The following is a 24,807-nucleotide window of genomic DNA, read 5'->3' on the forward strand; positions in this document are numbered from 1 at the left end:
CCATCACACACTCGGAGGTTGAGTAAGAGCATGATGGGATTGAACACAAGCCTCAGTCACAGAGACCAGACGGTGAACTACACCAGATACAGACAGAGTAACTCAACAGAACCACAGAAACTCAACAGAACTCAGGCAGACTTGACACAAACGAATGACACAACGAAAGAGTGCACTGACCACTGTTCAGATCTTCAAAATGAAAAAATGACTTCTAAAAAACTGTAAATAAAGTGCGTATACTTATGAAAAAAAGAAAAAAAAAAAGAAATGATTAGCAGTCAATATATAGAGACTTAATAAAGTGCTTACTTCCACTGAAGGAATGAAATGCACTATTGGAGAAATGGAAATATTTTATATTTTGAATAAAATCAAAGTAATATAAAGTGCATGCTTCCTCTCAGAAAGGAAATATAAGTAAAGCAGAGATGGGACCAAGTCACACATGTGCAAGTCTCAAGTAAGTCTCAAGTCTTAACCTTCAAGTCTCAAGTAAGTCCCAAGTATTTTTTTCTTGGGCAAGTCAAGTCAAGTCAAGTCACAAGCTATGTCAAGTCAAGTCCAAGTCAAGTCACCTTAATATTGTTATTTTACCTGCAGAATCTGATCTTAATAAAGTTAAAAGACAAGATATAAGTAACTGTCAGTAAATTAAAATAATTTGGATTTGCATTGTAAATACTCATGTTCAGTAAAATACATCATGGAATCAAACAAAATTGTAACTTCCTAAAATTTATTTATTTTTCACTTCTGCCAACAGTGTTTGAAATGTTTTACATTTTCAACATTGAGTCCATAAAACAAATAACAGCTAAACATCCAACAGACTCCTCTCTGAACCTCTCTCTCTCTCTCTCTCTCAAACACAGTTTACATACAACATTAAACTGTTACTTTTCTCCTCTCTCTTTCTCTCTCTCAGAGTATAGAATATAAATATGACGTATTTTCAGTTGTTTCATACTTTTTTTGTTATGTACAGTACAGACCAAAAGTTTGGACACACCTTCTCATACAAAGAGTTTTCTTTATTTTCATGACTATGCAAATTGTAGATTCACACTGAAGGCATCAAAACTATGAATTAACACATGTGGAATTATATATGGAATTATATACATAACAAAAAAGTGTGAAACAACCAAAAATATGTCATATTCTAGGTTCTTCAAAGTAGCCACCTTTTGCTTTGATTACTGCTTTGCACACTCTTGGCATTCTCTTGATGAGCTTCAAGAGGTAGTCACCTGAAATGGTCTTCCAACAGTCTTGAAGGAGTTCCCCGAGAGATGCTTAGCACTTGTTGGCCCTTTTGCCTTCTGTATGCGGTCCAGCTCACCCCTAAACCATCTGGATTGGGTTCAGGTCCGGTGACTGTGGAGGCCAGGTCACCTGGAGCAGCACCCCATCACTCTCCTTCTTGCTCAAATAGCCCTTGATGCCTTCAGTGTGACTCTACAATTTTCATATTCATGAAAATAAAGAAAACTCTTTGAATGAGAAGGTGTGTCCAAACTTTTGGTCTGTACTGTACATAACAAAAAAGTATGAAACAACTTAAAATACGTCATATTTATTTTCTGTACTTATACATATATATACATATACATATATATATATATATATATATATATATATACATATATATATATATATATACATATATATATACATATATATACATATATATATATATATATATATATATATATATATATATATATATATATATATATATATACATATATATATATATATATATATATGCACTTCTCATGATTGGGTAATCGCGGCAGCTACATTAGTTTTTCTGATTAATTGTTTTGCTCTATGAGAAAGACAAGGTAACAAAATATTCGGGGCTTATGCCCCCTTAGCCCAGCCCTAGCGCCGCCCCTGGAATGCGTTTTTTTGATTGCCTGCTAGCGGATCATTAGGGGCCGTTCACATCACGTCTTTTGCGCGCGCAAGTTCGTTATTTCCAATGTAGGCGCGCGGTATGCGCGCTCATAATGGAAGCAACGCGCGCGCGTCGCACCGCATCGAGTTAAAAACATCTAAACTTTTCAGAATGCCGCAAGCGCACCGCAGGTCATGTGACAATAACTAACCAATCAGCTGCATCCTTTCCCGTATCAACGTTGAAAGCTCAGCTAAGATGAAGGAACAGCTGTTCATAGCTGTATATGGATTGCCATTTTGAAACGAATTTAGTAGCAGAGCTACTGCGAGCGATTTTTAGTGCTGCAAATCCATTTATCCTTTGCTGAAATTTCCGCGTCTTCAATGAGAGAGAGCGTGTCATGGATGCTTAGCAACGACAGACGCCCCAGGAGCACTTCTGTCCGAGCGCTTTGGAAACAAGGAGAAAGCGGCGCGACTAGCGTTTTCCACGCGTTTTTTGAAGTTTTCTATTGAAGACAAAAGCGATGACCCTCGGTACCTCTCAGGCTGACATGTTGATGTGATGTGATATCTGATTTAAGTGGGCGTGGTGTGTGTAAGGTAGAGAGGGCATGACTGATGATTGTGTCCTGATCCAGTCACGACGCTATTCTCAGCCTGCGCTCCAGCTGAGTAATCAACTTTATTTAAAAAAATAATTTATATATTTTATATTCAAACTGAAAACATGATGTGATTAACACTCAAGTCATTCAAGTCATCGTGTCTCAAGTCAAGTCAAGTCCCGAGTCTTTAACTTCCAAGTCCGAGTCAAGTCTCAAGTCCTAAAAATAGCGACTCGAGTCGACTCGAGTCCAAGTCACCAAGTCACAAGTCCCCATGTCTGAAGTAAAGTGCCTTGAGTTTATACAAAATCCAAAAGATTTATATTTCTCCAACAAAAGAAAACGATAAAGTGCTTACTCTGAAAAGAGAAACGTGCATGAAGTACTCAACCGAGAGAAAAAACTGATAGACTGATACTCTGGAAGGAAATTAGACAGCATTCCTGCAAGAAGCAAGTTTCCTTTTCATAGCCTGAAGATTGTTATGGACAAAGTTTTTAACATCAAGCCATGATCTTGAGCTCAGTACTGGATTAGCAGCTAGACATGATTGACATTCGGCTTTTCCAGGAAGCTTCCTTAAGGAAAAGCATGTTGTGAGAGTCCTCTTCACAGCGCTCTGCTCTTCACTGCTCCATGGTCTCTTAGGAGCTTTCTTTCCTGAAACACAGAACAAAGATCCAACTAAACAACAACCTCCAAAACCTGCTGCTAAATGTGTAAAGAAGCCTCACTCTATAATCACAGGTTTCATCACTAGCCAGGTTTACATCCAATGGTTGTTTTGCAAAAAAGAATTGCTACACATTTTGCCCCATTATAGCAAGCATTTAGAAATTTGGAAAGACTTGATGAGTGCTCTACTGCAGAATCACTGAATTCAATGATGAACTGCCTCAATTCTCAAATTGTGTGTTTACTATGGTCTTTCTCTATTATTGACACATTATTTTCACATTTAATACTGTAAAGTGGTTTGACAAAATCTCTACTGTTAAAAGCACTATATAAATAAAGGGGACTTGACCAATCATGTTTATAAACCCTTAAATGTTGCATGCGTGACAATACAAAGTGAGCGGCAGTAAAAGGCCAACTGGATGGAGACAGCTAGTTTTGATTCTGTTGATAACAAAACTGGATGGAAACTTGGCTACAGACAGATATTTAGCAGGCTGAATAAGTTGTGCAGAAGAGCAGCTGAGCGATCTGATGACCTGAGAACATCTCTATAATGTGTTGATTGTCTGGAGGAGAGCGCTTGACTGTCTTTCCTGAGGTAGAGGGTTGATCATCATTCTCTGAAGCGTCTGGAGATCACAACAGTCAAACAGATGTTAATAAACAGACATATTCTACAATAACATGTCTAACTGATCTACTGACTACTCAATCAATTAGAATGTCTTGGAAAAGTTCATGTACTTAACCAAATTAACTCAAATTGTGAAACTCGTGTATTAACTAAATTCAATGCACACAAAGTGAAGTAGTTTAAGTCTTTGGTTATTTTAATTATGATTTTGGCTCAAATTAAAAAACCCACCAATTCTCTCAACAAATTAGAATATGGTAACATGCCAATAGGGCTGCTCCGATCACAATCAACCGATCGTTATGCGCATCTCGTCAGTAAAGCCGGTTCTCTAATCAGCGGTAAATACCATCAGGTGCTGATTTCACATAGAGCAGCTGTTACTACACAGAGCTGTTATTAACTGAGAAGCTGCGCAAATTCACGTTCTTTTTCAGCGTTTATTTGCGCAGCTTCTCAGTTAACAACGGCTCTGTGTAGTAACAGGTACTCTATGTGAAATCAGCACCTGATGGAATTAACCGCTGATTAGAGAACCGGCTTTACTGACGAGATGTGCATTAATGATCAGCCATTCGTGATCGGAGCAGCCCTACATCAGTTAATCAACTCAAAACACCTGCAAAGGATACACAATCATGGGGAAGACTGCTGATCTGACAGTTGTCCAGAAGACAATCATTGACATCCTTCACAAGGAGGGTAAGCCACAAACATGCATTGCCAAAGAAGCTGTTCACAGAGTGCTGTATCCAAGCATGTTAAATGAGAGTTGACTGGAAGGAAAAAGTGTGGAAGAAAAAGATGCACAACCAACCAAGAGAACCGCAGACTTATGAGGATTGTCAAGCAAAATCAATTCAAGAATTTGAGTGAACTTCACAAGGAATGGACTGAGGCTGGGGTCAAGGCACCAAGAACCACTACACACAGACGTGTCAAGAGATTTACTGAATCACAGACAACCTCAGAGGCGTCTTACCTGGGCTAAGAGAAGAACTGGACTGTTGCTCAGTGGTCCAAAGTCCTCTTTTCAGATGAAAGCAAGTTTTGTGTTTCATTTGGAAACCAAGCTCCTAGAGTCTGGAGGAAGTGTGGAGAAGCTCATAGCCAAAGTTGCTTGAAGTCCAGTGTTAAGTTTCCACAGTCTGTGATGATTTGGGGTGCAATGTCATCTGCTGGTGCTGGTCCATTGTGTTTTTTGAAAACCAAAGTCCCTCCCCCCGTTTACCAAGAAATCTTGGAGCACTTCATGCTTCCTTCTGCTGACCAGCTTTTTGAAGATGCTGATTTCATTTTCCAGCAGGATTTGGCACCAGCCCACACTGCCAAAAGCACCAAAAGTTGGTTAAATGATCTAGTTGTTGGTGTGCTTTACTCACCAGCAAACTCACCAGACCTGAACCCCAGGGGAATCTATGGGGTATTGTCAAGAGGAAGATGAGAAACAAGAGACCAAACAATGAGATGAGCTGAAGGCCACTGTCAGAGAAAACTGGGCTTCAGACCACCTCAGCAGTGCTACAAACTGATCTCCTCCATGACACGCAGAGCTGAGGCAGTAATTAAAGCAAAAGAAGCCCCTACCAAGTACTGAGTACATGTACAGTACATGAACATACTTTCCAGAAGGCCAACAATTGACTAAAAATGTTTTTGTATTGGTCTTATGAAGTATTCTAAATTAAGATTGGTGGGTTTTTGTTAAATATGAGCCAAAATCATCACAATTAAAAGAACAAAAGACTTAAACTACTTCAGTCTGTGTGCATTGACTTAATTTAATACATGAGTTTCACAATTTGAGTTGAATTACTGAAATAAATTAACTTCTGATTATTGAGATGCACCTGTACTTACCAGTTTCTGTGACGTGACGCTTGCGCTTGACTGTCTTTACTGAGGAAGAGGGTTGTTCATCTTTCTCTGAGGCGACTGGAGATCACAACAGTTAAAAAAAAAAATAAAAAAACATGTCAGAACTGAGTGATAAATGAAAATGCTGAGTCTATAATAACTAAGGTTGGGTACCAAATTCTGTACTTTTAAGGGTACGGACCAATTTGCGTCGGTACTACTGATTACAGATTCACATTAAATCAATCTGTGCCAAATCTTGGTAACTAAGATCACATCTGTTCATAAGTTACAGAGAGAGAGAGAGAGAGACTCTGTGGTGTGATGTCAGCCCTGCTACTCGTTCAAACACAACCCAGCGCAGACACAGATGATTGTTATAATCTATGGGTGCTGCTACACTGGATACAGCACGACGCGACACAAATCCCGACAGTAAATTGTATTTGGCCAGATTAGAGAAACTAAGCCCCCCCCAAACCTGACAACCACCATCACAGCCCAACACCTACCCAGTAAACGTTGCATAAGCCTAAATAATTTGTTCATTTATATAAGGCATATAGCATGGTTTATTTTTATTAGTTTTGTTAATAAAAGTTCTATGAGTTTGGCGCTGTATTTTGTAATAAAACTGAATCTACAGCAAAATGCTTCTAATTTGAAAGTAAAAAAAGAAATTTTACAAGTTATTTAATAGAGAAGCGAGGAAAAGAGGGAAAACTCAAATGAAATAAACTGTTTTGGGCTTTTTTCCCCTGAAATAAATGTTTTTGTTATTACACAGAGAGTAAAATAGTGTAAAAAGCTACTGTTGAGTACCGGCACCAAATCTCAGGCACAGACACCGGTAACATACCGGTTAACATTTAAATGGTACCCAACCCTAAAATCACATGTCTAACCGATATACTGACTGCTTACCAGTTTCTGTGACGTGACGCTTGCGCTTGACTGTCTTTACTGAGGTAGAGAGTTCTTCATCTTCTTTCTGTAAACCGTCTGGAGATCACAACAGTGCAAGTTAAATCACGTGCCAAAACTGTCTGTTGATGAGATGATAAAACAGACATATTCTACAATCACGTGTCTAACCGATATACTGACTGCTTACCAGTTTCTGTGACGCGACGCTTTCGCTTGACTGTCTTTACTGAGGTAGAGGGTTCTTCATCTTTCTCTGAAGCATCTAGAGATCACAACAGTGCAAGTTAAATCACGTGCCAAAACTGTCTGTTTAGAAGCAAAAATGGTTTCTTACGATCATAACAAACACACAATTTCTTTCTAAGCAAAGGTGATGCTGTAAATCAGTCAATGCGTATCAAAACAGTTTTATATTTTGTCTAAAGCAGGGGCTCAATCCTTGAGATTATTTAACAGATGACAGATCTTCTCATCGTGATAACTGATCTTTGCTTTGGTTCTTCACACATATTTGTGGATTTGATATAATATATATGTGGATAAAGTTGTTTGAGACTGCTGCACGTTCTTCTGTTCAGGGGAAAGGGCAGATATATTGATGAAATGTTTGTAACCAAACCATTGACTTCTGTAGGGAGTTACAGGTAATAATAGTCTATTGGTGAATATGAATTACCTGGACTTTAGAGGGTTTTTTAAAAGAATTTTCCACAACTTCCGTTGTATTTATTCTCCTATTTATTCAGTGGTTCCCCAAAATGGTTTGGTTACAAACATTCTTTAAAATATTTAGTGTTCAACTGAACAAAGAAATTCATGCAGGTTTGGGACTCGAGGGCGAGGACATGACAGCAGAATTTACATTTTTGGTTGAACGATCACTTTGAAGTTAAGACAGAGTCGAATATGTTTTACTCCAGGACTCTATGGTTGTGGACTGTTTCTTGCAGATTTTAAATCAGCGACCGGTTGAATATGGCCTCTAAGCTAACCAACAGATCCTTCAGTGCTGACCTTCTTCTGTGGTTCTGCATTCATGCTCTCGCAGGCCTCCGGAAGCAGCGCTTCTGTCATTTTCAGTCTCTGTGAAGCACATGATTAAAGATGTCAAATACAAAACAACATAAAAACAGATATAATACATTTAGTATAATCACTGAAGTGTAAAAATCCAGATAAGTTTTACTCACCCTCTGTACTAAATGTAATCTCTTCCAAAGATTTTCCTTTGTAACAGTCAGATCCCTTTTCTAGAGACAAAAGCAGCTTGCTAACTTTAGCGAGTTGGATTGTATTCTCGGACAGTCTGTAATACTCGCGGTGCACTCTAATGTCGTGACCCAGGAATTTGGCCAATTGGTCGAGTTCATTGTTTTTTAAATTCATGATCTGACTCAGAGTAGCTATTTGTTTCCTTAATTTGGTCGACGTAAGGCTCTTGGGGTCTTTTGCGCCACACGTTTTGGAAAACTTTCTCAAACAGTCTGATCCGCGGATGTGCGTTAAAGCCCCCAGTCTTGCAAAGACGTAAGGATTGGCTTCGCTGATGCCCACTGTGCTCCTGCTTTCATTCAGCAGGTCCATGGACTCCAGCATGTCCTTGGTCAGCAGGACAGGCACTTTCTTACCTCTCTTCCCTCGGATCTCTAATCGAGTCAGCTCATTGCACAGCTCCCGCTCTAATTTAGTCAGAGATTTGACCACATCTTCATTAGGAGGCTTCACGTTTCGATTCACGTATGATGCAAGGAGCAGTTTGGATGCCTCACCTTCACGTCTCCGATTAAAAAGAATAATTTGACAGAGTAACGTCTCAGCCAAGATTTTCCACTCGGCGCCATTCACGTTCTCTTTGAGTTTGTCTTTTGAGACCTGCTCCACACTCTTGAGATGCTTTTGTAGAGCCACAACATCTTCTGTGAGAGGGATGGTGTCTCCCTTGTTCCACTTGCTCTGCTGCAATGTGTTGAGGGCTTGACTCGAAATGTTGGTACGCCAATGACTGTCAATGAGCTTGATGAAGTTTTTCAGCTTCTTCTCAGCGTCTCTGTCCCCTGCCATTAAACTCTGTCCCAAACTGAGCTGACAGGCTTTCTTCAGCGAGTATCCGATCTTCAGAGCGAGGGACGGGGTTTTAAACGTATTTAAATCTGGTTGATAGCTGCTGACTTCTTTACAAGCGGCGATGGCTAGGAGAAAGTTCTCAGGGTTACAGAGCTGTGTAAGGTTACTCACTTCTCTGGATCTGGACTTCACTTCAATCATAAACCTGGCCAGCTCTCTCATCTTTTGAATGATATACTGATGCTGTGACTTATCATGACCGCACTTTGTATAAAGTGATTCACCGTAGAGACAGATCAAACTGTCCTTCATGATTGTTTCTGAGATTTCATCTTGTCTCATAGCTTGTAGGAGAGAGCTGATGCCAGCAGAGCACTGTGCAGGTGTTGGTATCAGACAGACTGCAGCTGATCTCACTCGCTCTCCTCTGCTTCTCTTCACATCCCGCTGTCCTCGACACGTCTTAGAGTGTTTCCACAGGTCTTTCTTCATGAAGAACGCCAGACAATCCGGACAGGGAAGGAACTCAGAAATGTCTGCATCTTCAGTCGGTTGTCTCCAGGTAATGATCTCTCCACGTCCGGTTTCCAAGACTTTGATGTTATGATAATAATTACCCTGGTTCCGGAGCTGTTCCAGAAGAATCCTGCGTTCCTTTGAACGTTTGGGAAAACTAAAGGCTTTAGCAACTTCTGTTTCATTGGAATGACTTCTTTCAAGATGTCTAGCAAGCTTGCTTTGTGCCTTTTCACAGAAGACACAGTACTGTTTTTTGTTCCACGTTCGTTTGCCTTTAGGATCTCGCTGACTTGTTTTGATTGTCATTTTTCTTGGACTTTTTTGCTTAGCCTTCTTTCTTGGAGTTTTTTGCTTTGCCTTCTTGACTTCTTCAGATGTATTAAATATTGTGTCTTTTACAGTCTTTCGAATGGTCTTTTCAAGCTGGGACTCTTCTGAATCGAGGTCTTCATCATCAGTAGACTCCTCCACTGAAGGAACAAAGACTGAGCCTTCGCTCTCATCCAGATCACTCCAGTCCTTGTTGCCCTGGTTCGATTGCTCCTGTTAACAAACACAATTTAGACATTCACAATACAGTTATTTAGGAAAGATCACAATAGTTAAAAATATATATTGGTTAAAAAATAATAAAATCACTGCATAGTTTATATGTTTCCCCAAAGACAAAACACTATCAACCCAAAGAAGAATGAAATGGGGTCATGCACTGAGAGGTCAAATTGTTCTTTAATAGATATAAATTAAATAAAATTCTTTAAATTGTCTCTGTTTTTGAAACAAAGTAATTTTCAAAACTCAAAACATTCATTCTCTTTAAGGTGTGATCACATATGTGCACATATGTGCCAAAATACTATGAACAAACTATGGGAACAATGACACAATCATCCAAAGCTGTTCTGCCAGCAAGCAAAAAAACCAAGCAGCCTCATTTTAAGGATTGACTTTATAATATTGATATTGCGTTGATATTCTGTTTTGCTGTTATACACAGCTGATATCAACGAAGACTGAATAATTTGTATCAAACAATGACGTGGCAAATAAGTTCAAATAGGACTAGTGCTGCAGGATTAATCGCATGTGATTGTAATGCATGTCTCGTCAGTAAAGCTGGTTCTGTGATTAGTGGTAAATGTCCATCAGCTGCTTTCAAATGGAGCTGCACTTACTACACAGAGCTGCAGTTCGCTGACAAGTTACACAATATCGCATCATCATAGGAAAGGAAAGCGGGAGAGAGACAGAGTGGGATTATGGCGTCTACAGGGTCAGATCAATAGTTAGGCAAATTAAAACTAAAGAAAAACATTATGTAACTTAAACCTCAAAAATACAGTCAATGATCAAAAAAGGTAATTTGCAAGAGCTGCGTCACAATACAAGAATTAACGATCAAGAGCTCCCTTGTCAGTACTGGAGGATAAAAGATACATTCTTATGCTGTGTTCACACCAAACGCGAATAGAGCTTCAAATTCGCGTCTACTGCGTCTAGTTTGCCGCTTGAACATTTTGAGATTTGGGGGGGCTTCTGCCAGATGAGTTCACGCAGCATTTTCAATCGCCATTTTTATTCTGATAATTTTCAAAATATTACGGTTATCGTGTCATGAAATGTAGTTTTAAAAGTATTTCAGAATGTAGTTGTTTTAAACTCAGATATGCGGTTTATTTATAAAGACAGCGTCTATTTAAAAAATTTGTTTCGCCGATCTCGGAGACGTGAGCTCCACATGATCAGCGGGAGGTCCATCATCATGTATCTGCCGAGAGCAGCCTCAGCTCGGCTAGACCTTCTGACATTTCCTGCTGGCTCTGATGTCTCTTTAGTGGTTCAAGATAAAACATAATTAGTTTGGGGTAAAACTAAACGTTTCTTATCTTTGGCCTTTATTCAATTAATCTATTAATATGTTTTATATATATACACAAGTCCTCTTTATTCCTGTTTCTATACAATTATGAACTTTTGTCATATAGCTCCAGTTGACTGCTCACTGACAACATGATTTGGCAACATGGCTCCTGATTGGTTAACGCGGCACGAATTGACGGCAAAGTTTACATTTTTCAACTCCGGTGGCAGACGCGAATTCGCGTCAAACTCTAAATGCACAAAAAGCATCATTCGCGCTTAACGCGCGAAACGCTCAATTCGCGTGTCAATTCGCATCATTTGTGCGCAACGCTCAATTCGCGCGAACTAGACGCGCGAATGAGGCGAATTCGTGTCTTCTGCGCCACGCTAAATGCCTCATTCGCACCGCGAGACCTCCAGACGCGCATAAATGTGCCTTTGCATCGACTAAACATTGAAATCATTCACGCCAGACACTCTATTCGCATTTGGTGTGAACACAGCATTAGATGTTTTGTTAGTACATGAATGTTGTCTTACACATTTTATCTCCCCAACAGATTAATTTGAAATAAGTTTATAATGCATGTTCGGTATTCTCAATTCAAAAGACCGCACACACTGACTGTGTCTCTGAATGCTTCTCATACTCGCTCCTATCTTCTCCACACGGCACGAATCTCGAGTCACGGACGAGACATTCACACTCGCTGTATTCACGCAACCTGTTTCGTAACGCTGGGTTATATTTGCTCGCCCTGCACCTCTTCACGAGCGCATTTGGCAGTATGATGAGGCTCAACACACGCTCACAACCTGCATCGACTCGCACCTGGCTCCGCGTTTAATACCAATTCAAGTTCAGTCTAACTGCTTTCTAATTTCACTTGGATGAAATAAAACATTCAGCACCTTTTCCACCAATCCCAAATACAATGTAAGATATGTAATACTTTACAAATTGACTAAAGAAATAGTTATTTATATAAAATAAAAAAATAAAATCTTTCCAGTGAAATTCATCAATTAAATTAATTATGTAAAAGTAGTTATACAGTTATAATCTTCCCTGCTGAACAATAAAATAAACATATATATAAAACTCCTCCCCAAAACACAAAGAATGGTTTTCAGGGTTATAATGGGAATTGTATTGGTTTTTCTGTAAACTATAATGTTGTCAATTTGATACTAATATGACTATATTACTAATATTATGTTAAAATGTTGACACAGTGTAATAGTTTTATAAATGTTGTTAGGGTTAGGGTTTTTAGGGTTAGTCTGGTTTGGTCCAACCCTAACCCTAACCCTAACCCTAACTATCAGTGACTGTTCTTTATTCTTGACTTTAGGGCTCGCTAAATTACAAAATCCCTGTTAGCCCTTTGGGCAGGCATACTACAGCTTTTGGTAGCTCAAAATAGATGTAACTAGCCTGAACAAAAATGACATCGGCTGGACTTCACAGGTTGTCTATTCCCGTCTTTGTATTGACTTAACATTGAAATCACTGATGTCAGACGCTCTATTTGCGTCTGCTGTGAATGCAGCATAAGCATGTTTCTTTTCCACATTTACTTTTTAATCCATTGTCAAGTGATTTTAAACTTCTTAAATATTAATAATAATAATAAAAAAAAAAAGTAATATTGGCTTTATATCAGCTATCGGCCCCCTGCTTTCTAAGATATCTGCAGTCAAGAAACACATATCGGTTGACCACTATGAAATAGGAGCTTTATGGAGAGTGTGTATACATGGTTATAAGTATAACAGTTCATTAATTTGAGGAGAATAACAAGTGTCTCAGCTCTCAAGGGACTATTTGGCCAATCAGCTTTTTCCTGCTTGAAAAGCTAAATGTTATTGATGTACTACAGTCCCTCCAGAAAAACGTGGATTTTTTTTGTGATTGTTGCGGGCAAAAATCCTTGATTTTGTGGCACGTTTTCTTAAAAAATGCGATGGAATTTGCAGAATATTTTTGCAATTTTATCCGATGAATTTGCGTGAACTTGCAAAAACTGCGGTTTGATGAAAAAGAGAAAAAAAGGTGATTACCCCAACACCTTTTTCTCACTAGGCTACTACCTTAATGTAAAGAGTAATTTCTTATTACTTCCCATGATAAGCGAGCATACTAAATCACAGAATATTTAAGTTGCAATCTCTTACTGGAACGTAAGTTATTTTACATACTACTAATATAATTACAACTAAGTTTTTGGTACTGTTCTGTAACAGAAAAGTGCAATCTTACAACTGTAAAGTTGCATCAACTTCTGAATGAAGCTACAACAGTGTTAGTAGGCTAGTGAGAAGAGGGTGTTGGGGGAATCACCTTTTTTTCTCTTTTTCATCAAACCGCAGTTTTCGCAAGTTGTCGCAATATAATTTGTCTCCACTGTCATGTAACCAATCGGGAAACTGCTTTGTGCGTTCTTTTACTCTTATTTGTGTTGGCAAATAAGAATGATTTGCGCGCTTCAAGTTTCACCCTGGTTTCACCGTGGGGTTTTCAGATGATGTTCATGTCACGTAATTACGTCACTTCATAAGGTTCCCATGGCAATAGGGGAAAATGGTGCTTTACTTGTGTGAAGTAAACGCAACATTTTTCAGCTTTCTGCTAATATATATATATGTGAGTTTTTTGCAATGAAAATACAGGGATTATGAAATCATGCTAGCCCCGCATATTTTGCTTTCTGAAATCGGCAATTTATGCGGCAAAAGAGCGGCGTATTTGAAAAAATGCGACCCCGCATAAATGTGCAGCCTTTGGCTGATTATGCATTAAATCAGGCGATCGTATAATCGCGTTTTTCTGGAGGGACTGGTACTAGCATTACTCAGCATTACTTATACCTTCAGGCAACACTACATTCAATGAAGGTAAAATGGTAAAAAACATAATAGTTTATTTAAATGGAACCAGAAAATTTGTATAGCATAATATATGTTGCATTTTGACATTGCCAACCTTTAAATTAAGTTGACAGTAAGTAATAAACAGTATTAAGCACTGAGTAGTTGAATATTGTTAAGTTTTCCTTAACACTATTTTTATTTTTATAGTTGTTTAATGATTTTAATGGAACTGGAATTGAAAACGGAACCATAAGGCAGAACTGGAAAATTTCTAATGATTCCTAACCCTACTGAAGAATCGACTTGCAATAAACAGAAGAAAAAGAAAATCAAAAAATATTATTTTGTGTTCCACAGAATATGATACAGGTTTAAATCTATATGAGGGAGTACGAGACAAAAAGCAAATTTTCAGATGAAAATATATTTAGCTGTTTGTGAATGTATGTATAATAAAAATTGAATAATATAAACAAAAAAACCCTTAACTATGACTTACCTCTATACAAATTTCCTGGATGAAGTCATTTTGTCCGTCTTGGTCCTCCTCATCCCTCTTCTGTCCATCCAGATCTTCCTCATCCCTCTTCTGTCCATCCAGATCTTCCTCATCCCTCTTCTGTCCATCCAGATCCTCCTCATCCCTCTTCTGTCCATCCAGATCCTCCTCATCCCTCTTCTGTCCATCTTGATGTGAAGTTTTCATCTATAATCAAAAAATTTTTTAAGTTAACTTACAGTCATTTCAAAAACAACATTTTAAAGTATTAAAGTCCTCTTCATCATAAGTGGTGTATGATTCTTTCTTCATATTCTTGTACAGTTTGTGTCCATGCGCCTTGTTTAATGTTAAAAGTGAGTCAGATTCCATCTCATTAGTAAAATCAACTCTAACAGAAACCAGCCGCCCCTCCCCCACCCCCTCGCTCTCTGCTCAGCGCTCACTCTCAGCTTCGCTCTCTGCTCTGGGCCTCCGCTCCGCTCGGCTCGTGTGGGGGAGGGGCGCAGATCACACATCGCGTGCAGCATTATTAATCTTTCATCTTTAATCTCCACACAACACCGATACACTGATTAATAAATCCACAGTTTATATTTCATTCTTTAAACATTACTTGCTTCGTTTTTTTTTACACTGCTTCTCTTATAGAATTGTTCTACATCACGTATACAGATATAAATATGTACAGTATACCTATTAAAAATACTTATTTAAGAAGGGGGCGATTTTGGTAGTCAGCTCTTGCCATTTTCCTCATTAAAATCATTAATTAAAACTAATCTATGCAAAACATATCAACTGGTGGTTGTACCTCTCTCCCTCCCACACTCTCTATCTACATAAAACCATGAACACTAAATTGAATAATGAAATAACACGGATACAAAAGTTAAAATAAATCGACAGTTGATATTTACTGTGTTAGAACAGTACTTACTCCGTCCTTCGCGCTGTTTCTCCGGTGTCTCTGCTCACAGATCGCGTGGTGCTCCCGCAGCCGCCTCAGTCTCCGGTTAAACCGCTCCGTCATTTCTCTCCGTTCATACGCGTCACTGTCACGTTTCGCGGAACGCGAGCTCGATTCACGTACTCCACGTGACGTAATGCTGGCGCCAAAAAGCCGTGCATAATGATCGCCATTAAATGCAGCTCGATGAAAAACAATTGCATTTGTGAGGCAGTTGTTGCTGAAAAGCATACATCCTATTTTATGTACTCCTTATTTGGGAAAGTAATTGTGATATTTAAGAAATAAAGAAAGAAATACAGTTTATGTACAGATATGTACGTTCACTGTCCGACCAATCACAAAAATCACCAAGCAAACCAATCAAAAAATCGGAGCCGTTCTCTTCCAGCCAATGATAAATTGGCTGCAGTTCACGTCTCTATCCTTTAGAGGGAGCGCAGGAGAATGAAGCAAACACAGTTCTGTCATGATCTGCTATTGAAGTAAGGACATTTGAGAGATTTGCACAGCACAATGCCCCACCCCCACGGGGGCTAAACTGAGCAAAATAAAGTGAGGACCACGATTTTGTCCTCACTTTACCAAAAGGTCCTCACTTAAAAGGTGTTTTGTCACATTTTGGTCCTCACTAATATAGCAATACAAACACACACACACACACACACACACACACACACACCTGACTTGGAGGCGTAGCGCCAGCCTTTGGGCAGCTTGTCCTCAAATTACGCCTACATTTTGTTCTTGGTGTCCATGTAGTATTCGTAGATGGTGTCCTGAGGTTCAATACAAGGTGATTATTTCTCCAGTTATATATTTGCATCTGTAGGCAAAAACAGAGCATCAGTACTTTTCATGTAACATTAGCATGTGAGCATGTGTGTGCATACATTTACATTAATTACACATGAATGTTATCTATTTGACACTGTATGTGAACTACATTTTGGCCCCCAAAAGTATTTGGATACTTAAAAACATGAAACCCCTTCACATTTCTTTAAAAAATAAAACAAGAATGCTTTAATTATAATAAATATCTAAATAAATATATGGATCAAAAATTCTATTTGGTTACATTAATGGCACAGAAATGACACGCTCCATTTTTAATTGTCCATACGCCGCCGTATACCTTGTTAGGGAAAGTTCTCTCTATTTCCTGCAGGAAGTTGTCAATCTTCTTGCATCCATCCTCATCTACAGAGGCGCACAGAGACCATGCGAGACTGAAGCTGAACCAGAGCTCCACCATACGGCTGCTGGGCTCACCTGTCCAGAATTACAGTATTACACTTTTGTAAATTAGCTACAGTAAAGCTAAATAGTATGTTTAATTGAGTTTAATTTTCAAATTAAGCCAGACACTGCAAGATTGGAAAACAAATGTTTAACTGTGACCATACACCCCCAATATAAACAAAAGCATGCATTTAAAGGACTAGTTTAACCATAAAACAATCATCCTAATTTTATTCTAAATATTATGAGCAACACACTGGTTTGCAGGTAATTACAACTGGAAATGAAAAGCTTCAAAAAGGTACCAAAAGCACAATAAAAGTCTGTTTCTTATATTCCATTCAGTCCAGTGAAGGGCACCAGCTCCTTACAGGGAGTCTTCTTAAAAGTGAGGTTCTTGCCTTTGTAGAGGTCAAACAGCTGTCTGAGATGATCAATTTTAACCTGAGAGTGAAAGAGAGAGAGATGAAGCACTTTGCCAAACATATAACACAATGCTTAACACTGCGGTCCCAAACCTTCTGTCATTTTTCCATCCAGGACTAAACTTAAGGCTTTCAGGTCAAGTCAGAGTAGTCTTTGTAAACCATACCACAATGACACACAGTTGCAGAAGATGCCACAGCTAGATCCTCCACTTCAAACAATAATGAGACCTGCAACACTCTCTCTAATTAATGCTAGAACCCAAACAAATAAGCAAAGAACTGTCACTTAGCTGAAAAGTGAACCTCATGAACCTGTCAAGAACACGACAGCGTCCTATTTCAAACTAACACAAAATAAATAAATAAGAAATTATATTTTGCATGTATGAAATGAAATCTATTTGATAAAAAATACTGTTATATTGTAAAATATTATTACCATAAAACAACTTTAAGTTTAAATAACAGTTTTCTATTATAATGCAATTGATTCCTGTGGTGTCAAAGCTAATGTTTTTCAGCAGCCATTAGTCTTCAGTGTCAAATGAACCTTCAGAAATCATTCAAATATGCAGACTTAGGCATATATTTGAAATAGAAATATCTTTGTATTAATTAATCAATCTAACATGTCCTTGCAGATTAAAAAAGTATTTGCAAATAAAAATTCTTACTTTCAGAAGGTAAGAATTCAAACTTTTATTATGCCGTAGGCATTTCTTCATGAGATTTACCCGGTAACTGATGAAAAGGGCATAAGTGAAGGAGATTATAAATAGTTCTGTGTAGTACCCTGATGGGTTAGTGAGGTGAAGTGCACAGTATCAGGTCTGGAATCAGAAGTGAAATAGCCCTGGGGCGGCATTAGAGGTTTCAGTGTGTGTCGAGTATTGTCCGGCACTGGTGCTTGTTCGGGCATGGAGAATCTCTGTCCGCTGATGAGTGTGAGGACTGCGTTGTCATCCATTACTGAGTTCATGCTCTAGATCCACAATTTGTCCACTGGCCCGTCAAACACAATCCACTTCTCATCAGGCTTCTCATCTGAGCTCGGCCACACAAAGAGGAAGTGTTAGCACTTCACACACAAACACACACACACACACAGAATGAATGTGAATCTCCTAATACACCCTGGATCTCTTTGTCTCTCTATTTTTCATTTTCCCTTACTTCTTCTCTCTGTCAGTCCCATTTCCCTACTTTGGTTTCACAGACAGCAGAGAGACTTGCAGGCAATTGTGGTGAAGCCTCTAATTGATCATTTATCTTTCCCTGTCCCTTTATCAGCCCATGTGAGTCTCATTTACTGAACTCAAAACAATCAAACACAAACACGGCACACAGCCCATCTGTCTAATACACACACATACAAACACGCCCTGTCTGGAAGCAGCAGGCCTACCGGCTGCCTGGGTAAGCGAATAACACCAGACCTGTCACACACAGCTACAGGAAGTGTCACATCTCCTCTGGGCCATCTTCCCTCTCTGAGCAGGGAGGAGGACACACAGGCAACAGATACAAGCTGTACTGAGCCACTGCAAACTGCACTTACATTCAAAATGATATCAGAATGGCATTCACATACACATATCACACAACAGCTTAAAGGGATAGTTCACCCCAAAATTTTAATACTGTCATCATTTACTCACCTACCTGTTTTTTGAAACCTAAGTGCTCTGTTCATCTTTGAAAAATAAATAAAGATTTAATTTATAATAACCTGAGAGGTTACTGGAACCTGCATGCATTTCTTTCTAGAAACCAAAAGTATAAATATATATATCTTATTTTGGTTTCTAGAAAGAAATGCATGCAAGTTTTTGAAGAATGAGGGTGAGTAAATGATGACAGAATTTACTTTTTGGGTGAACTTTAAAGTTTTTCCCTAAGACTCTTATTTATACCAGTCACTGGAATGGAAGAAAGAAACAGAGGAAGCCCCTGAAAAAGCCCCATTCAGAGTCATCAATCGTCTTCTTGGTCAACATGGCCACAGAGTTCAGAAATGAGAGAAAACTGTCTGTGTGATGTAAAGATTTTAGTCTATACAGACAAAAGGGCTCAACAAATTAGGTTAAATGTATGGGGAAAAAGTTGGCACAAACTACAGGAGAATTTTCTTGCAGGGGAAGCAAGAGAAAAAAGAGAGTTCTAAGCAAAATTAAATAAACAAACAGCTTGAGGTGTTCAAATCAGCTATTCAGATCAGAATCCAAAGAATTTAAGACAAAATGACTGAATTAAAAAGCAAATGCACTAGAGCTAAAATTACTAATTCCAGTCTGCTCTCCAAAAGCCATGCAATATGGCTCTTGAAGGGGGAATGAATTTATCCATAACAATGACTAAAGCATTTGTGTGGGAGGTATCTAGGAAAGGCTGTTTTGTAGTAATCAATACCAGACTCTTAGAACTCCTCAAAAAGCAGACAATCTCCTTAATAGAACTAAAATTGACTTTTTAATACCAAAACTGCAGCACATCTGATTAGGCTTCTAACAATGATTGAAATAAATGTCAAACAAAAATTACAAGATTTTTGCCATAACTTTATAAAAGACTTCCATTCTATCAGCTATTTGACATCAAAACTTGTGACATTATTTCATAACTATCTGGAATCCTGACCGATCGATTGTGTCACTTTAAAGTCAAGTCATTTTGTATAATAGCCATTAAACTGGATTGTCCATTGGCCCAGCCAATTTGTGACATAGCTGCACTCGATATTTCAACTCAAATCTATATTTCATGTCCATTCATTCATCTGGTAACGCAAGATTTGACCACCTGACCAAAGATTTATTTTACAGTAATGTCCAGCTGAATGTACATTATATTATAGTTTTAATTAAGTGTTCAAGGTGGTAAATCACAATAAATTATTGTTCACGAAAGCATGAACTAATTTAAAATATTTTAATAAAATTAAAGGTATAAAATAAAAAATATCCCAGCAGCATAGAGGGCTGCTACTTGGTATTTTCCAACCAGGTTCATCAGTAACTAGAGTTTTTGGTATCACTCAATATGGCTCAGGCCTGGTTCTGATTCAGGATCACAGTAAAAATTGGGCCTGCTAGAACAAAACGTAGATTAAAAACATATACGTGCATGAAAACGTATTAATATCCAATTATATCACACATTCATCAAAGTACAGTTAGACATGAAAGTAAGGTCCACCGCCAACATCAAACCTGCTGTGAAATAATTGAGAGGAATGGCTCACAGGGCCCACTGTGTAATAAAAAGACAATGTCCTGTTGAGGTTTCAATTAAAATATTAGAATCAGTGATTGAGGTCATGCTTTTTTATGGCAGTGAGGTGTGTGTGGTCCACCAAATGGGGAAAACACCCAACTGAGACCTTGCTTGCTGAAAAAACCAACAACAAAAAAAAAACCTCCATAGAACATAGAACTCCAGAAGTAATGCATGCACTGTATAATTAGGTTAATATCCATTAACTACTAGGAAACAAAACAGGCAATTAAATTATGAAACCATTTAAAACTTGTGGTCTCCAAACACAAAATCCTGTAAATTCAAGAGCTGAGCAAAAAAAAAAAAAAAACACACACAAAAAAAACCCCTTCTTTATTGAGGTTCAAGATCAGAATAATCATTTGATTAGACTAAACCACACTAGAACACAACTAAAATAAACATATTGAGAGACCTACACATATGCAAAGTTATCTGTCCCAGAAATGTAGCCTACACCTGTCTTCTGTGAAAAATGGGAATCTTCTTGACAAGGTCCACACACAAACAACCCAACAACGGGAACAAGTATACTGAAAACATGGCAAATAAACAAAGAACAAGATAAATTGTTCTTTAATCACAAACCAAACAAAAAGGAGTCAGAGCTGTATTTCACCATGACAATGCAAAGTTCAATGAAAACTGCAAATATCACAATTTAACAACTAAACAACTTCCCAATAATCAGCAGAACACAAAAAATGCTGGGTAGAGGCATAGGGATTAAAGGGATAGTTCACTCAAAAAAGTAAAATTACCCCATGATTTACTCACCCTCAAGTCATACTAGGATGTACCGTAAATGCTAGTCTCACGAGAACCAAGTTTTATTTACAGCAAAGGAAAACCAGTCTCCTCTTGGCTTATTTTGAAATCCTCCGACATTTTTCTTTACAAATTCACATTGTGTACTTCTAATTTGTGACTGGTGTTTTGTTTTGCTCTCTCCACTGCGCTTCCGCGTTCGACACGTCTCACCAGGGTTTACTCTACAGCTATGTTATCCGCTGGAACACCACTCTCTCGTGAACGCACATATGACAGTTAGTGGAAGCTAATGATTAGGGTTCATGAAGTTTTAAATGTGGATATTTTTCTTACACAAATGCATCGCTTCCCTTCAGAAGGCCTTTATTAAGCCCTCTGAGTAATGTGGAGTACTTTTTATGATGTATAGATGCACTCTATTGGGCCTCAAAATCTCGACCCCCATTCACTGCCATTATAAAGCTTGGAAGAGCCAGAACATTTTTAATATAACTCCTCTGACTGGATTCTGAAATAAAGTCATATACACCTAGGATGGCTTGAGGGTGAGTAAATCATGGGGTGATTTTTATGGGAACTATCCCATTAATTCATTTGTTTAAAATATTTTTCCAATGAAAAAATTACTCTGTAATAAATATTTATGTTCTAATTGTTTTTATATTAGCAATAATGTACTCAAGGCTGTGCTGTATTATTCACAATTTAACACAGTCTGTTGTACTTTACAGCTTAATTAATCATTTTTCTTTTTGATGTTCAGTGACTCATTCTTTTTGGCAAATGTACCATTACTTATCACCCCAATGAAGCCCATTGAAACATTAAAAGGGAAACAGAGAGAGGAAGGGACTGCAAAAATCCAGAGAGAAACACAAGCATCCGGGGAAAGGCACATTTTTGGCTCTGTTAGACAGTTTTAAAAGAACAGAGCAGTACACATACACATGCATACACACACACTAACACAATAGAGTTAACACAAGAGGATGTTCAACCTAATAAAACTCTGAGAATTTATTTTACAGAAAAGACTTCTCTCTTAAGCTATCTTAGGCCTCTAAAGTTGCCTTTTTATAAAGGATATTTGGTTTCTTAAAAAAAAAAAAAAAATGTTGAGCTGCAAATACTTTGTCAATGCAAAGGTAGGTATTTGTCCCAATAAATCAAACTATACTGAAATGGAAAAACCCAAAGAGAGCGAAAACATGATAAATGGAAATGGAGGGGATTTGAGTTGTTAGTTCAGAATAATGTGTAAGATAAGAGACAGAGATGACGAGAGGCACAGTGAACATCGTCCAAATTAGTGTGACAGCCTCTACAAATCACAAAACAAAAGAACTAAAATAAAGAACAAAAAATGACACATTGTTTTAATAATTAATTAATATAAAAATTAATATTTTTGAGAGACACAACAACACAAGAAGTAACTCTATGTGTACATGGACCAGTACTTAAGAAATATCAGAACAACACATCCTTTGTAAACAACTTGAAAGTTTACTTTGGACAGATTGACAAACTTCATATTAGACTGTTCACAGAACATGAGTACACAAACTGACAAAACACACACACACACAAGTGCCACCAATCCCTGCTGCTTTAGCAGGCTGCATAGTGATCAAAGAGAAAGACTGGGAAAAAACAAGCTATGTGATTTCCTGTGATACTCAAGAGACTGGCACAGAGACAGAGAGAGTTTGTGGATAGAGACCAGGCTGGACGAAAACAAATCAGCAAACTTTTCTACAACCATTTCACTCGTTCTTTGCTTCTTTCTTTCTCCTTTGTGCTTGTTCTTTCTTGTCACATCAGGATTCATTGACTATCTTTCCTCTGTCTCAGCTGAGAGTGCTTCAGCTGATGACAAACCTGCTATCTGCTATCTATTAATGAGAAAGTAAATTACATTATCCATCAAGAATTAACTGAAAATGGGCATCCTATGTGAAAAACTATGAAAGATTTGAATGCAAGACCTTTTTTACATTTATTTGCAATAATTGCGTGAACCTTTATTAAATGAATGTTAACCGGGCATTTAACTACTGTTAACTAGAATTTAAAAGGCTGTAGTGCGTACATAAGTGGCCAAAACCACTGTTTCTTCTATTTTTAAAGACAAAATTCTTATGAACCTCCACAGCCCCATCAGTATTACCACACCAGAAATGTGTCTTTAAACTTCAATTAAACTGGCAATCACTCAGCACTATGATTAATGTCATTAAAGTGTCTATTATCCTTCAAACTAAAACCAAATCAATACTAAGGCTGCAAAACAGGTTCGCTAATCTCCCTCTCCCTTTAATGAGACACCTGTGCTTGTTTTTGTTTAACAAGTTTTGACAGTTCTGGAGGCAAATGTATTTGCCGTTGTATTGATGTGAAGAGGAGAGAAGCGTGAGAGTAGCGATTAAAGTGCACTGCTACAGAAATCTATGCATATATATTTGACTACAAGGGTGATCCTAACAAAAGGCTGAATCCAAATCATATGCAATATTTTGTTTACTATCTTTAAACTCAAGTTAACTTGAAAGCGTACACAGGTTACACTTAAAGAAAAGAACACAAGTACAAAACAAAACACACACACCAAATAATAAAATGAATCAGCAACGGGAGAGGAATCAGATAGAGGTGGAATCATACAGTGATTGAGAGTCTGATACACAGGAGACTCAAGCTGTGTGTGTGTGTTATATGGAGTGAAAGTAATGAGGAAACAGGGTGGTGATGTTTGCATAGAGAGATAGAAATAGGCACCAGAAATAGATATGCAAAAAGGGGGTTGTTGAGTCAGATATGAAGGAGTTAGGAGACGGAGATGGAGACACAGAAGTAAGATGGGAGAGAGAAAGGGAGGATGCAAATAGAAATGGCAGCCTGAGTCACAGAGAGAGCAGAGAACAAGATGGACCCCCAAAATGTAAAGATTTACACACACTATGCAGAAAGTATCCAGAGATGTTAACCAACAGAGATTTAGACTCACACACTCATATGCTAACATCAGGATGCCAAACCCACACAGACACACAGTACCCAAACCCACAGAGAATTAGACAGGGACAGGGACAAGGGCGAAAAACACTGGAGGGAGAGAGGGAGGACTATGTTCAGAATGGAAAACTCTGTACTCTGTACATCTTACTACAATTTTAAAAATAGTATATAAAACCTTTTAAAGTTCAAAATGGAACACTAGTGTGTTCATTATAAAAATGAGAAACATAATGCAGTAATTACTAATTATTAAAGAATATTTGGAAAGGAAAAAATTGTGACAGAACATATTGTGCAATAGTATCATTCATTGTTGTCACTTGTCACTTGACTTTCAGTGAGTGCCATACAGTGGTCATCAAATCAGCTATTAGGTCACTAATACAGTTCACTTGAAGGAGTGAATGAAAACAAGTAAGTGAATTTGGACACGGAGTACAGTGGAAAGACTGGCGCTTGCTGTTTAATAAACATTTTGGCAAACTGGCAGCTCCAGTAGTAAGATGATGATGGATTTATCTTGAACACAGTCATGGAAATCATGCTTAATAACTCTAGCTAAACAATTTAATAATAAATTTACAATTAATTTATATCTGTATTACACTGTACCTAGTGGATGAGAGCTTTGTAAAATGAACGCATGGATGGATGATTCAGCTGCA

At 38.1% G+C, this 24,807-nt stretch overlaps 1 pseudogene; it reads right to left on the bottom strand.

Moving 5' to 3' along the window:
* LOC128017520 (dynein axonemal heavy chain 2-like) overlaps nucleotides 1-24,807 on the bottom strand; it is a 129,340-nt pseudogene that overhangs the window by 22,668 nt on the left and 81,865 nt on the right.

The sequence above is a fragment of the Carassius gibelio genome, chromosome A7, assembly GCF_023724105.1.
Source record: "Carassius gibelio isolate Cgi1373 ecotype wild population from Czech Republic chromosome A7, carGib1.2-hapl.c, whole genome shotgun sequence".
Lineage (NCBI taxonomy): Eukaryota > Metazoa > Chordata > Actinopteri > Cypriniformes > Cyprinidae > Carassius > Carassius gibelio.